We start from the raw sequence: 15,467 nt of genomic DNA on the forward strand, positions 1-15,467 counted from the left end.
TAACACCCAGACCCGCCGACCTACTCTAACACCCAGACCCGCCGACCTACTCTAACACCCAGACCCGCCGACCTACTCTAACACCCAGACCCGCCGACCTACTCTAACACCCAGACCCGCCGACCTACTCTAACACCCAGACCCGCCGACCTACTCTAACACCCAGACCCGCCGACCTACTCTAACACCCAGACCCGCCGACCTACTCTAACACCCAGACCCGCCGACCTAATCTAACACCCAGACCCGCCGACCTAATCTAACACCCAGACCCGCTGACCTAATCTAACACACACACACACACACACACACACACACACACACACACACACACCTAACCTTCAAACACCAGCCAACTGGATTACCTAAACACAAGATCACAAGTTTAAATTCTGTACCTAAACAACAAGAGCCTATCTGCACAGACTGCAGTCAATATTTAAGTTTCTTTCAAACTCAGAATGTGAAACTTGTATTAAAATGCCTCCTTATGACCAAAACTGACAACTGTTTAATAATCAGCTGATGCAACAGCTGACCTATCAAATCAACTCAAAATTTCAAGTTGAGCAACTTTGTATTTCATAAGCCACTACAATGCCTCCTTAAAGTCAAACTGAAATGCACCCAACAGTCAGCTTAGGCAATGGCTGACATGATAAATCAACAAAAGTTCAGGCTGAGCAGCTTTGTATTTCATAAAATCACTCAAAGCTCTCCAAGAGCAGATATTTACACTTTCCTTGGAGAGAAAAAAAAAGTAACACTTGTAGATCTGTTAGCTTTGCCACAGGTGAACAGACCTATTAATATTCCACAGCACATCTGGCTGGACCACCTAACCCACTACATCACCAGGCATCTACAGTAAACACAGCAGCACAACCACTTGACACATTCAAAGCCTCAGACACCACCACCTTAACCCACTACACCACCAGGCACCTACAGTAAACACAGCAGCACAACCACCTGACACATTCAAAGCATCAGACACCACCACCTTAACTCACTGAACGACTTTGACGATGGCCAGATTTAGAAAGACGGCAGAAACTATAACCACTGCTAATACACCTAAAGATAATTCACCCTACTCCCCGAGTGCTTTATGCATCTATATCTATTTATCTATATCTACTGAAGTAATTATGGAGACTATTTCAAAGTCTGCATTACATGAGGAAGCTACTACAGTTAAAAATCTTCCCAAACAAGAAATGAACAAAGTCAAGAACCATTCAGTGCAAGATGCCTGGCCAGTGCATTTAAGAGTGTCACAGTAGGAAGCACCAATGAACCTGCACCAGGGAACCTGCACCAAGTCACACTGGCTACATGGCACCAAGACTGGCATGGGAGCAGCTTTGGCCATGAAGATGCTTGGTGATGAAACAGCTTGGTGTTAATGCACAAGGAGGAAGGCAGGATAGGGAGGAAGGATAGGGAGAAAGGAAGGATGGGGCTGTGTTAATGGCAGGGCCTTAAACTATCCATGGCATAATACCAAATGTCTAGCCTGATAGTAGGGGGGAAATGTAGGGCCAATAGAATTATGGAAATATCAAGAAAAGGTGGAACAGTAGAGAGAGGACAGGAAGGAGAAAGGAGATACAGTCACTGGTAAAAGGAAAAGTCACAGGCAGAAGGAGAAAGACGCAGGCAGGAGGAGAAAGACGCAGGCAGGAGGAGAAAGACGCAGGCAGAAGGAGAAAGACGCAGGCAGAAGGAGAAAGACGCAGGCAGAAGGAGAAAGACGCAGGCAGAAGGAGAAAGATGCAGGCAGAAGGAGAAAGACGCAGGCATTTTGTAAGAAAAAAAAAAAGATTAATTCAAACTTACACAGTACTTCCAATTCCCTGACTCCCCCAACATCTCTTCCTTAGTGATATATTTTTGGTTTTATTCTTGCTACTACAGTACTTGGCAATTTTTACAACTCAGGAGTTGGTACTCTTGAAGCACCTCCCCTAACACCTCTTCCTTATTGATTTATTGTTTTATTCTTGCCACCACCAGGCATTTTAAAACTCAGGGAGGACTTACACCTCTGATGGGGTTAATAAGGCTACATCTTCAGTTCAAAAAATACAGGATTAATAGACTCTGGAAATACTGCTATCGTATCGTTCATATAGACTCTAGAAATACAGCTATCGTTTCGTTTATTTAGACTCTGGAAATACAGCTATCGTATCGTTTATATACACTCTGGAAATATAGCTATCGTATCGTTTATATAGACTCTGGAATTACAGCTATCGTATCGTTTATATAGACTCTGGAAATACAGGTATCATATTTATATAGACTCTGGAAATCAATTCCCGGGGAAAGCACCGGGAATTGATGGAGTGTGTGGTGAAATGCTGAAGCATGGGGGAGAGAGAGTAGTAGAATGGATGTGGAAGATGTGCAGATTGGCCTGGGAGGAAGGTAGAGTCCCGGAGGATTGAAAGTCAGGTATAATTATTCCCTCGTACAAAGGAAAAGGGGAAAAAGAAGTGTGTGGTAATCATAGGGGCATTTGTCTTCTTAGTATAATAGGAAAAGTGTATGGTAGGATACTTATTGACAGTTAGAGAAGGAACAGAGAAATTAGTTGGAGAAAAACAGGGAGGCTTTAGGAAGGGAAGAGGTTGTGTAGATCAGATATTCATTCTTAGATCTTTAGTGGAAAAGTTTCTAGAGAAGGGAAAGAAGTTGTATGCGGCTTTCATGGATTTGGAGAAAGCATATGACAGGGTGGATAGACAAGGATTGTGGAAAGTGTTAAGAATATATGGAGTAGATGGGAAGTTGTTGAATGCTGTGAAGAGTATGTACGATGGTGCAAAGGCTGCAGTGCGTGTGGATGGTGAACTATTTGAAAGTTGGGTTGAAACAGGGACGTGTCATGTCTCCATGGTTGTTCAATCTGTACATGGATGGCGTAATAAAAGAGATACAAGGTAGGGTAGTGGATGTTGGAGTGGCCCTGGTGAGAGAGGATAGTGTTTGGAAACTCCCTGTACTGTTGTTTGCAGATGATACTGTGTTGTTGAGTGAAGATGAAGGGGAGATGCAAGGCTTGGTGGATGAGTTTGGGTGTGTGTGTAAGAAACGGAATCTAAAGGTGAATGTAGGGAAGAGTAAAGTGATGGTCTTTGAGAGAGGTGAAGTCAGTGAATGTTCAGTGAGGTTGGATGGTGAGGAACTGGAAAATGTGAGTACGTTTAAGTACTTGGGTAGTGTGATGAGTAAGGATGGAGGTTTGGAGGGTGAAGTGCTTAAAAGGGTACAACAGGGAAGAAAGGTTGCTGGTTCTTTGAAAGCAGTGATAAGAAACAGGGAAGTGAGCATGGAAGTGAAAAAGTTACTACATGACTGTATTGTGATACCAACTCTAACGTACGGAAGTGAAGCTTGGACGTTGTTGGAAGGACACAAATCAAGAGTGAGAGCAGTGGAAATGAGTTATTTAAGAGGAGCCTGTGGAATCACATGGAGAGACAGGCTGACGAATTAGGATATAAAGGAGCATTGTGGCGTTGATGTGGATGTGATAGGAAGCGTTATGAGGAACACACTGAGGTGGTTTGGCCATGTGGAGAGGATGGAGGGTGAAAAACTGACGAAGAGAGTATGTGAGTGAGGTGGAGGGGGGAAGAGGGAGGGGGAGGCCGAGGATGAGAGGTATATGAGAGAGGGGGGTGTGAGTTGGGAGCAGGGCAGTGAAATGGTGCGGGACAGGGCGACTTGGAGGCGATTTGTTTGTGGCCACCCCAAACGGGATTGAAGCGTCTGGCAATACATAGATAGAAATATTGCTATCGTTATCATTTATACAGACTCTGGAAATATTGCTAACATATCATTTATAATACAGACTCTGAAAATATTGCTATCGTATTGTTTATATAGACTAAAATATTGTTATCGTGTTGTTTATATACAGCAGACTCTGGAAATATTGCTATCGTATCGTTTATATTAACTCTAGAAATATTGTTCTCGTATCATGTATATAGACTGGAAATACAGCTATCGTATCGTTTATATAGACTCTGGAAATATTGCTATCGTATAGTTTATAGAGACTCTGGAAATACAGCTATTGTATGGTTTATATAGACTGGAAATAGAGCTATCGTATCGTTTATATAGACTGGAAATACAGCTATCATATCATTTATATAGACTGGAAATACAGCTATCGTATCATTTATATAGACTGGAAATACAGCTATTGTATCGTTTATATCGACTCTGGAAATACAGCTATCATATCGTTTATATAGACACTGGAAATATTGCTTTCGTATCGTTTATATAGACTCTGGAAATATTGCTCTCGTATCGTTTATATAGACTCTGGAAATACTGCTATCATATTGTTTATAAAGGCTCCAACATGCTTGAATGCGTCGGTTTTCATAACTTAATAGCAGCTCTCCACACTGCTCAATCTCTGGCAGCCTCCCTATTCAGTTCTAGCCCTGAGGTCACACCCTATGGCCTCTTCCCAGGTCTTTTTCAGTCTGCCTCTCACCCCTACCCTCAACCTTGCCACTTATCACCTTCCACACCCAACTGTTACTCTCCATTAAAAATAAAATCAAGGCATTTGAGAGAACAACAAGTACCAATGGAACTTAGAAATCTGCATATAAAACAAGGCTTTACTATCACACCACTGATTTCCCTAGATAAATAGCTACGGAAGAGGTGTTAGGGAGCTTCCTTTTGAATGCAGGGGTCTCCAACTGACTTAAGTTTAACCCCTAAAATAAATAATTACAGAAGAGATGTCAGGGAGCTTCCTGTTGTCTGTTAATTCACTCCTGCCACAGCCAATGGTTTTATCCAGCTCTGGGGATTTTTTATTTACTGATGGGGTAATAATGGCTATATGGCTTCTGTTGCAAGTCTCCAAAGATTTAAAACTATATGGAAAGGTTAAGAAAAACCTAAGGCACAAGGGGTGGCAGTGATCATTTCCTGGAATATGGTTGTTAGCACTGCCAATTTAACTGCAGCACACTTACTGCAAATAATTCCACTTAGCAAAATTGAGTTTTTAATGTTCTGCATGATTCTTGCAACTTTAGCTTCCTCAGCAATTTAAGCACAAGTTGCAGTGCATTTTGACTAACACCTACTGAGGCAAGTTCTGCAACCAACTGGCAATTAGCAAAAGCAGCACCACAGCAAGATTTACAGAAAACTATACATTATGTACAAAACACTCCCCTGGCCCATCAATGGTTATTTCAACTGACTGGCACCTAAGTGATTAAGTATAACATTTTTAAATGTACTCATCGTGTAGTATTCAGCCAAGTTGCTCCCCTTCATCACTGGTGGTGGTTGTGGATGTCTACCACCCGACACCACCACACCAGGGGTGACCTTCTCTGTCATCAAGCTGCTCTCGTCGTACTGCCCTAAAGTACAAACATGCTTTACAACTCCACCCTTGAACTACAATGCCAGTGCTACCTCAACCATCAACACTAGTTAAATCTTAGGCTGAAGGACATACTGAAGGCTGTATCAAACCAGCCATTTCAAGGAGTCTATCAGTTAATATTCTTGACATACACATATCTACCTATATTTCAGGAGGAGGATGGTGGACTGCAGAAAGGGAATTTTAGCATGAAGTCTCCTAGATTCATATCCAGATAAGCATGAACCCAAAACTGAGTTAAGGACTCTAGTAAATAAGTTTCTCAGTGAAATATGTTAACACCCAAATATGCCTAGTAACCAATGCATTTATTCCTATACAGTATAATGCTACCTCCCTATTCAAGTTAAGCAAATGCAAACAGCAAACTAGCTAGGAACAATCTTCATTTTCCTTCATCCTGATCTTTTTCACCTTATGCTGGAGTGAGGAAGGGTGCAGAAAGGAAGGACAGGGAAAGAAATAATAGAGGAAGCACCATAAAACAAATAACTCAAAGTCAAATGGTCACCCCTTATGGGATTGTGGCGTCTGGCAATAGATAGATAGACAGACTTACATTTATACCTCAACATCTTTACCAGCCTAATGGAGCGGGAAAAAGGAACTTATTTCCTTCATTCATTCATTTATAAAAACTCCAAGATGCTTCCATACATCACCCTTGATCACCTAATGGCAGTTCTCCATGCTGCTTGATCTCTAGCAGCTTCTCTGTCCAGCCCTTTATCCCTGAGGACACTGACTTCATCCCAGGTCTTTCAGTCTGCCTCTCAACTTTACCCTCCATGCTCACACCTCTCACCCTCCGCACCCAAATGTCATCCCCCATCCTCTCCACATGCCCAAACCATCTCACTCTACCCCTCCTAATCACAACACCACTACACTCCAGTTATCCTTCCTCCCAAACCATCTCAGTCTACTCCCTTCACATCACAACACCAATACACTCCAGCCCCATCCTGCCTCCCAAAACCATCTCAATTTACCCCTCAACTCTACCCTCAACACACACACCTCTCCCCCGCTGCATCCAGTTGTCATCCTCCATTCTCTCCACATGCCCAATGCAATGGACCATAAATTTCTATGACTGCACCTATGTAGATACACAGTATACTTTACCAATGCCTTCACGCACACTGGATAAAACTTAGGTCATAACGTATCAACTGTTCCCTAATCTTTCTTGCATAGTCTACTGCATAGTCTGTTAACTGCTCTAACACACGTATCTAAATGACTTGTTAATTATGTTAAAGAAGGGCTATGGCAGAGGTTGGCAACCTGCGGCTCAGAAGCCGCACGAGGCTCTTAGGACACTTTTGCGGCTCCAGGAGCTTCATAAATAACCATTTATTCTTTCCGAACAAAGGCATCATATTATACATGCACGGCAACATTAGATTTTTCATTCAATTTTGATAAGATCTATACTATAAGCAGATCAAACAATATCACCGTAATGTTTTGTTTAGATTTAGAATACTGCAGATTTCGGTTTATGAGAATTTTCTGTACTGCGGCTCCGAGAGTACTACATTTTTATGAAACTTTGAAAAGATCTACAATATACTATAAGTAGATCAAACAGTATTACCGTAATGTTTTGTTTAGAATACTGCAGGTTTCAGTTTGAGAATTTTTTGTATTGCGGCTCCAAAAGTACTACATTTTTTGAAACTTTAAACTAAATGGCTCTTGTAGCTTTAAGGGTTGCTGACCTCTGGGCTATGAGAAAGGTGTACAGGCAAGATAATGTCAATCTGGCATTAAGCTGTATCCCTCCACAAAAGGACAAAAAGCTATACCAATTTAAGAGTAAAATCTGTGTTTCAATCTCACTTAGATTTCTTAACCAAGGAAAAAATAATCTTGCCACTTAGCTATACCGTAGTCTGTCCTTCACCTGGTGGAACTGGCCCATTCTCACAAATTTAGTACTTAATTAATTACAGTTTCATTAATTTTATAGTTATGGAGGTATGAATGAGTCTCCTTGGTTACTACATGTTTTCACTGGACATAACTACCACTCCCACATCAATACAGTGTGCTTGCTGGAAATTCAGTTATATATCTATCTAATCTATCTATTGCCAGACATCTTAATCCTGTAAGGTGTGGCCACAAATTTTCTCCACACTGTCCTGTCCTCTGCCATTTCACTGTCATCCCTCCAACTCACACACCCCCTCTCATCTCCATCCCTCCAACTCACACCCTCCCTCTACCATATCTACCCACACTCATCCCTCGTACACATTCTCACTCCCATATCTACTTGTATCTACTCTCCATACCTCCAACTTACCTCCCCCCCATCTCTCCACTCCATCCCTCCATCTCATTCTTGGCTATAATGTAAGAATGAGTGTCCTTGCTCAATTCAACCCTCCATAGTTACCTGCCTACAGTAACAGACAAACAGGAGTGACAGGAGAGGCAGACAAGAGAAAGACAGAAAAGAGACATAAGACAGACAGACAAGAGGGACAGACATGAGAGAGAAAAAGACAAGAGACAAAGACAAGAGGGACAGACAAGAGACAGGAGACAGTACTATACCCATCACAACAGATTTCAACCTCTCCAAGCAGTCGTGGCCCCTTTGCTACTCTGAGTTCTCCAGGCAGTCTCCCTTCACTCCTCTTGAACCGCCATCACGCTGCCATCTCTCTGGAACTCTGCTTTCTTGTACTTCACTTACACCCACACAAACCCAAGGCCGCCACAGGAACACCACTGCAATGATTGTAGGAATATAATAAATTAATCACATTTAGAGCAGACAGTTATACAGTATATAGCACTACTTCTACCTTCTATTTGGCCTATATTTTGCCTTACGCAGTCCATCTCACACAGTTCAGTGGCAGAACAAGGTAATGCTATACAGTACCCTTTCCACAGCACTTCTCCATAACTACCAACATTCTACTCATCTACAGTTACAATTCAAAATTCATAATGCTATGATATTTTAAACCAAAAAAGAAGGGCATAGCATCATATTCTCATAAAATTTTGTTACAGCCAGGTATTCAGTGAAAGTTGTTTTTATACCTATAGCCACTTCTGAATCAGTCACTCCTGCAAAAGAATACCAAGATGTGTTTGCATTTGACGAGCTGTAGTTATGAGTTAGGAATGAGTCTCCTTGGTTACTATTCCAATTTACAATTACTAAAATCTGACTGGTCACTCCCACACAAAATACGAAGATGTGGTTGCATCTGACGAGCTGTAGTTATGAGTTAGGAATGAGTCTCCTTGGTTACTATTCCAATTTACAACTACTAAAATCTGACTGGTCACTCCCACACAAAATACGAATATGTGGTTGCATCTGACGAGCTGTGGTTTTGAGTCAGGGATGAGTCTCCTTGGTTACTAATCCAATTTACAACTAAAATTTGATGCTAGTCATGAACAAGTGCTATGAGTCTCCTTGGTTACTAGCTTGCTTTTACTCTACCTTGGCCTAAAATTGCCATCTCTCCTTCCTGAATGCTGAATTGTAATCAGATAAACACTAGAACATGATGCTAGTCACAAAGAAGAGCTATGGGATGAATGTACAGCCATACCATTGCTTTTTTTCTGCCAGTGCGCTATGTGAAATAATATACAAAGGAATGAACACCTGCACAAAGCTATTGTGAGTCTCCTTGGTTATTAGTCAAAACTGCCCTCCCAATCTGATTACACCTGCCCATCAATTAACTGAAAAGGGGCTAGGGATCTTTACAAAGCCTTGGTCATGAGTCAAGAATGAGTCTCCTTGGTTACTAGCCAGAATTACCCCCCAAATCTGACAGCTTTGCCATAAACTAACTGAAAATTATGAAGAGCCTCCTTGGTCATGAGTAAAGAATGAGTCTCCTTGGTTACTAGTCAAAATTACCATCAATCTGACTACTACTAGCCATCAGCTTATTGAAAAGGGGTGAGAGATCTTTACATAGTTCCTATATGGAATACTAGCCTTAGTTAGGGAATGAGTCTCCCTGGTTACTAGTCAAAATTACCATTCCTATCTGCCTACACTTGGCCAAAAAGTAACCGAAATTAGGCTAAGGATCAATACGTAGGGCCTTGGTTGTGTCTCCTTGGTTACTAGTCAAAATTACCCTTCCAATCTGACTACACTTGTCCATAAAGTAACTGAAATCAGGCTAGGGATCATTACACATGGCCTTGGTCATGAGTCTCCTTGGTTACTAGTCAAAATTATCTTTCCAATCTAGCTACACCTGGCCAACCACTGACTGAAAAGGAGTTAGAGATCTCTGAATAGTTGCTGCATGGAATTTGAGCCTTGGTTTGGGAATGAGTCTCCTTGGTTACTAGTCAAAATTACCTTTCCAATCTGACAACACTTGGCCAAGAAGTAACTGAATAAAAGGGTCAGAAATACAGTATATAAAGAGCACTGGTCATGAGTCTCCTTGGTTAAGTCAAAATTACTTTTCCAATCTCTACACTTGGCCATAAATTAACTGAAAAAAGGCATAAGGATCTTTACATTATTCTGGCGTGGAATTTTAGCCTTAGTTAAAGAATGAGTCTCCTTGGTTACTAGCCCAAATTACCATCTCAATCTGACTACACAGCCATAAAGTAACTAAAAGGGAGTTAGGAATCTTTACATAGTCTTTGCATGGAATTTTATGAACCTTAGTTATGGAATAATTTAATCTGACTACACCTGGCCAAAAAGTAACTGAAATGGGGTTAGGGATATTTAAGAACAGCCTTGGTCATGAAGCTCCTTGGTTACTAGTCAAAATTACCCTTCCAATATGACTACACTTGGCCATAAAGTAACTGAAAAGGGGTTAGGGATCTTTACGAACAGCCTTGGTCATGAGTTTCCTTGGTTACTAGTCAAAATTACCTTTCCAATCTTTACACTTGGCCATAAAGTAACCGAAAAGGGGTTAGGGATCTTTACGAACAGCCTTGGTCATGAGTCTCCTTGGTTACTAATCAAAATTATCCTCCCAATCTGACTACATCTGGCCATTAACAGAAAAGTGGTTAGAGATTTTACAGAGCCCTGGTCATGAGTATGGAATAAGTCTCCTTGGTTACTAGTCAAAATTACCCTCCCAATCAGGCTACACTTGGCCATAAACTGTGAAGGCTGGGGGTCTGTCACTAAAAACTCAAATTATTTTTATAAATTAGCTGGGAAAGTTATATACCTAACCCCTCCAGGTAGCATGCATAAAATAATAACAAAACTGAGAAGGTTCTGGCATATTCACCTAGTAAGTATCCAATTAAATGTCCCCCAAAGATGGTTGTGGTTGTGGTAGGGGTAGTTGTTGTGGTAGTGGTAGTTGTGGTTGTGGTAGCAGTCTCTCTACAGCTACATGGCCAATTACTGAACCCTCCAGAGCTTTTCTCCTCTTCTTCTTCATTATCAGGCTGCCTTCTCCCCAACTCACACTCCTGAAAAAGAATATTCCTTATAAGCCATCACAAGAAAATCACAAAAAATATCAAAATATCCATACACAAACAAAACAACAATTCCACACACACAGTTACCCCAAACTCCACATACAAATCTACACCCGAAATCTACACACATACACACCCAAAAAACTACACACACACACACACACCCCAAGCTCCACATACATACACCCCACCCCAGAGTTCACACCCAGCTCTGTCATGCTACTGTCTTAGTCTTTCAATCATAAGTATGCTTTAGAAACACTCAGGCCTGTTTACAATACACATTAAAATCAATATCATCACCACAGAAGCAATTAATGGAGAGAGAAAGATATATTACTGGAAAAAGAAAGGAAAAATATCTTACCAAAATTGCACACTCTTCCCCTGTGACTGCTGGAGCCTGACTGACTGACCAAAAGCCGGCACATTCCATCCACTCCCCACATTCCTTCCCTCCCTCCCTCCCCCCCACTAGTTTCCACCCCCCATCCACCACCTCCTCCCTCCCTTCACAGTCCCTCTTTTCTCCACCTCTCTCTCTCTCTCTCTCTCTCTCTCTCTCTCCTTCCTTCCTTCCTTCTCTTCCTTTTTCCTTCCACCTCTTCCTCCTCCCTGAAAAGCACTCTTCCTCCAATTCTCCTCCCTCCTGACATCCTCCCTTCCCTCCACCCCCACTAGTTCTCCCCCCCCTCTTTTCTCCAACTCTCTCTCTCTCTCTCTCTCTCTCTCTCTCTCTCTCCTTTGTCTTCCTTCTTCCTTCCATCTATTCCTCCTCCCTGAAAAGCACTCTTCCTCCTGTCCCTTTCCCTCCTTACATCCTCCCTTCCCTCCACCCCCACTAGTTACCCCCCCTTCTTTCCTCCACCTCTCCTTTCTTTTTCTTTTTTTCTTTCCTTCCTCTCTCCATCTCTTGTCATCAATCTTCCTTCCCTCTTCCTCCTCCTTAAAAAACACTTTTCCTCCATCCCCCCTTACCTCCTCTCTCCCCTCCATCCCTCCTTATCTCCTCTCTCCCCTCCATCCCCCCCCTTTCCTCCCCCTCCTCTCTCATTAGACACACACACACACACACACACACACACACACACACACACACACACACACACACACACAAAGTAAAAAATAAAATACAATCCATTACGGACAAGGGAATCACCTATACACAAGAGAAGGATATTTGTGAAGCACTAAAGAATTTCTATCTATCTATCTATTGCCAGACGCCTCAATCCCGTTTGGGGTGGCCACAAACAAATCGCCTCCAAGTCGCCCTGTCCCCCGCCATTTCACTCCCCTGCTCCCAACTCACACCCCCCTCTCTCATATACCTCTCCACCCCATCCCTCCATCTCATCCTCGGCCTCCCCCTCCCTCTTCCCCCCTCCACCTCACTCACATACACTCTCTTCGTCAGTCTTTCACCCTCCATCCTCTCCACATGGCCAAACCACCTCAGTGTGTTCCTCATAACGCTTCCTATCACATCCACATCAACACCACAACGCTCCTTTATATCCTCATTCGTCAGCCTGTCTCTTCATGTGACTCCACAGGCTCCTCTTAAATAACTCATTTCCACTGCTCTCACTCTTGACTTGTGTCCTTCCAACAACGTCCAAGCTTCACTTCCGTACGTTAGAGTTGGTATCACAATACTGTCATGTAGTAACTTTTTCACTTCCATGCTCACTTCCCTGTTTCTTATCACTGCTTTCAAAGAACCAGCAACTTTTCTTCCCTGCTGTACCCTTTCAAGCACTTCACCCTCCAAACCTCCATCCTTACTCATCACACTACCCAAGTACTTGAACGTACTCACATTTTCCAATTCCTCATCATCCAACCTCGCCGTACATTCACTGACTTCACCTCTCTCAAAGACCATCACTTTACTCTTCCCTACATTCACCTTTAGATTCCGTTTCTTACACACTCTCCCAGACTCATCCACCAAGCCTTGCAGCTCCCCTTCGTCTTCACTCAACAACACAGTATCATCTGCAAACAACAGTACAGGGAGTTTCCAAACACTATCTTCTCTCACCAGGGCCACTCCAACATCCACTACCGTACCTTGTACCTCTTTTATTACCCCATCCATGTACAGATTGAACAACCATGGAGACATGACACATTCCTGTTTCAACCCAACTTTCAAAGAGAAAAATTCACTTAGTTCACCATCCACACGCACTGCAGCCTTTGCACGATCGTACATACTCTTCACAGCATTCAACAACTTCCCATCTACTCCATATATTCTTAACACTTTCCACAATCCTTGTCTATCCACCCTGTCATATGCTTTCTCCAAATTCATGAAAGCCGCATACAACTTCTTTCCCTTCTCTAGAAACTTTTCCACTAAAGATCTAAGAATGAATATCTGATCTACACAACCTCTTCCCTTCCTGAAGCCTCCCCGTTCTTCTCCAACTAATTTCTCTGTTCTTTCTCTAACTCTGTCAATAAGTATCCTACCATGCACTTTTCCTATTATACTAAGAAGACAAATGCCCCTATGATTACCACACACTTCTTTTTCCCCTTTTCCTTTGTACAAGGGAATAATTATACCTGACTTCCAATCCTCCGGGACTCCACCTTCCTCCCAGGCCAGTCTGCACATCTTCCACATCCATTCTACTACTATCTCTCCCCCATGCTTCAGCATTTCACCACACACTCCATCAATTCCTGGGGCCTTCCCCGATTTAACTTTCTTCATTGCTTCCACAACTTCTATCCTACTGATTTCTTCCTGTCTTCTCACCTCCCTCCTTCTCCCAGCCATTCCCCAGCCTCTTATACTCGCATTACTTCCATCCTCTACGTTCAACAAATCCTTAAAGTGTTCTCTCCATCTGTTCACTTTTTCTCCCTTCTCCACTAGTAATCTACCATTTTTATCTTTCACTCCCCTGCTAACTTCACTTCCACCCTGTCTTACTCTTTTCACCTCTTTCCAGAACATTTTCTTACAGTCCCTCCACTTTACACTCAAATTCCTTCCAAATACCTCATCCACTCTCTTCTTACACTCTCTTACTAATCTTTTCACCTCTCTCTTTCTACATATAACTCTCTCTTCCGCCTCTCAACTTCTTCCACGCCCCTATTTCTCATCCATTCATTGTATGCTTTCTTCTTTTGTGCCACAGCCTGTTTTACCTCTTCAGTCCACCCCGCTGTTCCTTGCACCCCCCTCCGTCTTCTCTTCCTGCCACACACCACATCACATGCTGCACATATTTCTTCTGTAAATATCCTACACACACCTTCCACGTCTCCCATCTGCTCCAATTCATATTTGCCCAATCGTTCCTCCACTTCTCTCTTATACTCTGCCATTTTCTCATACTCTTGTAACCTTTCCACTCTCCTTGCAACTACTCCTTCCTCTCGTCTTTCCCTTCTTCTATTCCTCCATCTTACTTGAATTCTAATTCTGGCCACCACCAAGTAGTGGTCAGAAAGTCCACTCCCCCAACCTCTATAAACTCTTGCATCCATTACACAACTTCGCATCCTTTCATCCACACACACATAATCAATCATTGCCTTCCTTTCATTCAGTTCACCACCCACCCTTCTCATCACTCGCCATGTATACCTGTGGATCATTTTATGCCTGAAGAGGGTATTGGCTATCACCAACCCCCTCCCAGCACAAATGTCCACTAACGCACTCCCATTCTCATCTATGTCAGCAGGCACACCCCACTTACCAACTATTCCATCCACCTTCACATTCCCAACTTTACCATTCATACCACCAATCAAAAACACTCTCTCATTCCTTCCAAACTTATCCATGCACACTTCTACATTTGTCCAGAACTCTTCTCTCACTCTTCTAGCACAATCTTGCTCTGGCGCATACACACACACAATCGCCCACATTTGTATTCCAACTTTCAACTTTACCCACACAATCCTTGACCCAACTGATCCATACTGTCTTATGCTCCTCTTCCATCTTTTACTCACAACTATACATACTCCTTCCTTTGCCCTCTCATTCTCACCTACTCCTGCACATATACCCCATCCATACTCCCATTCTCTCACATTTTCTCCTCTTCATTTTGTTTCAGTTATTCCACATACATCCACTTTCGCACCCTCAAGCACCTGGACAATCTCTCTCTCTCTTTCACCTCATCATTCTCCCCTTACATTCCAGGTTCCAATAACCATGTCCTTTGTCCGGTCCTTGGTCGTCATCGTTTGGTCAGTCCTTGTCCGAGGCTTATTGTTTGTTTTTTTAGTTAGTTGTTTTCCGGGGAGGGGCACTAACCCTCCGCCAACCCTTTTAGTCGCCTTTTACGACAAGCAGGGATACTGGGGGAGTATTCTTGGAAAAAAAAAAAAAAAAAAAAACTACCCCCCTACTACCAGATATACAAATATCAGAAAAAGTAATACAGGAGGAGTTAAGTAAATTAGACAAAGGAAAAGCAAATGGTCCTGATGAAATTTCATGTTGGGTGATACATGAATGTGCAAAGGAGTTAAGTAAACCATTATCTTTAAT

Source organism: Coenobita brevimanus, chromosome 91, assembly GCF_032717465.1.
Source record: "Coenobita brevimanus isolate Jiangsu-jjx chromosome 91, ASM3271746v2, whole genome shotgun sequence".
Lineage (NCBI taxonomy): Eukaryota > Metazoa > Arthropoda > Malacostraca > Decapoda > Coenobitidae > Coenobita > Coenobita brevimanus.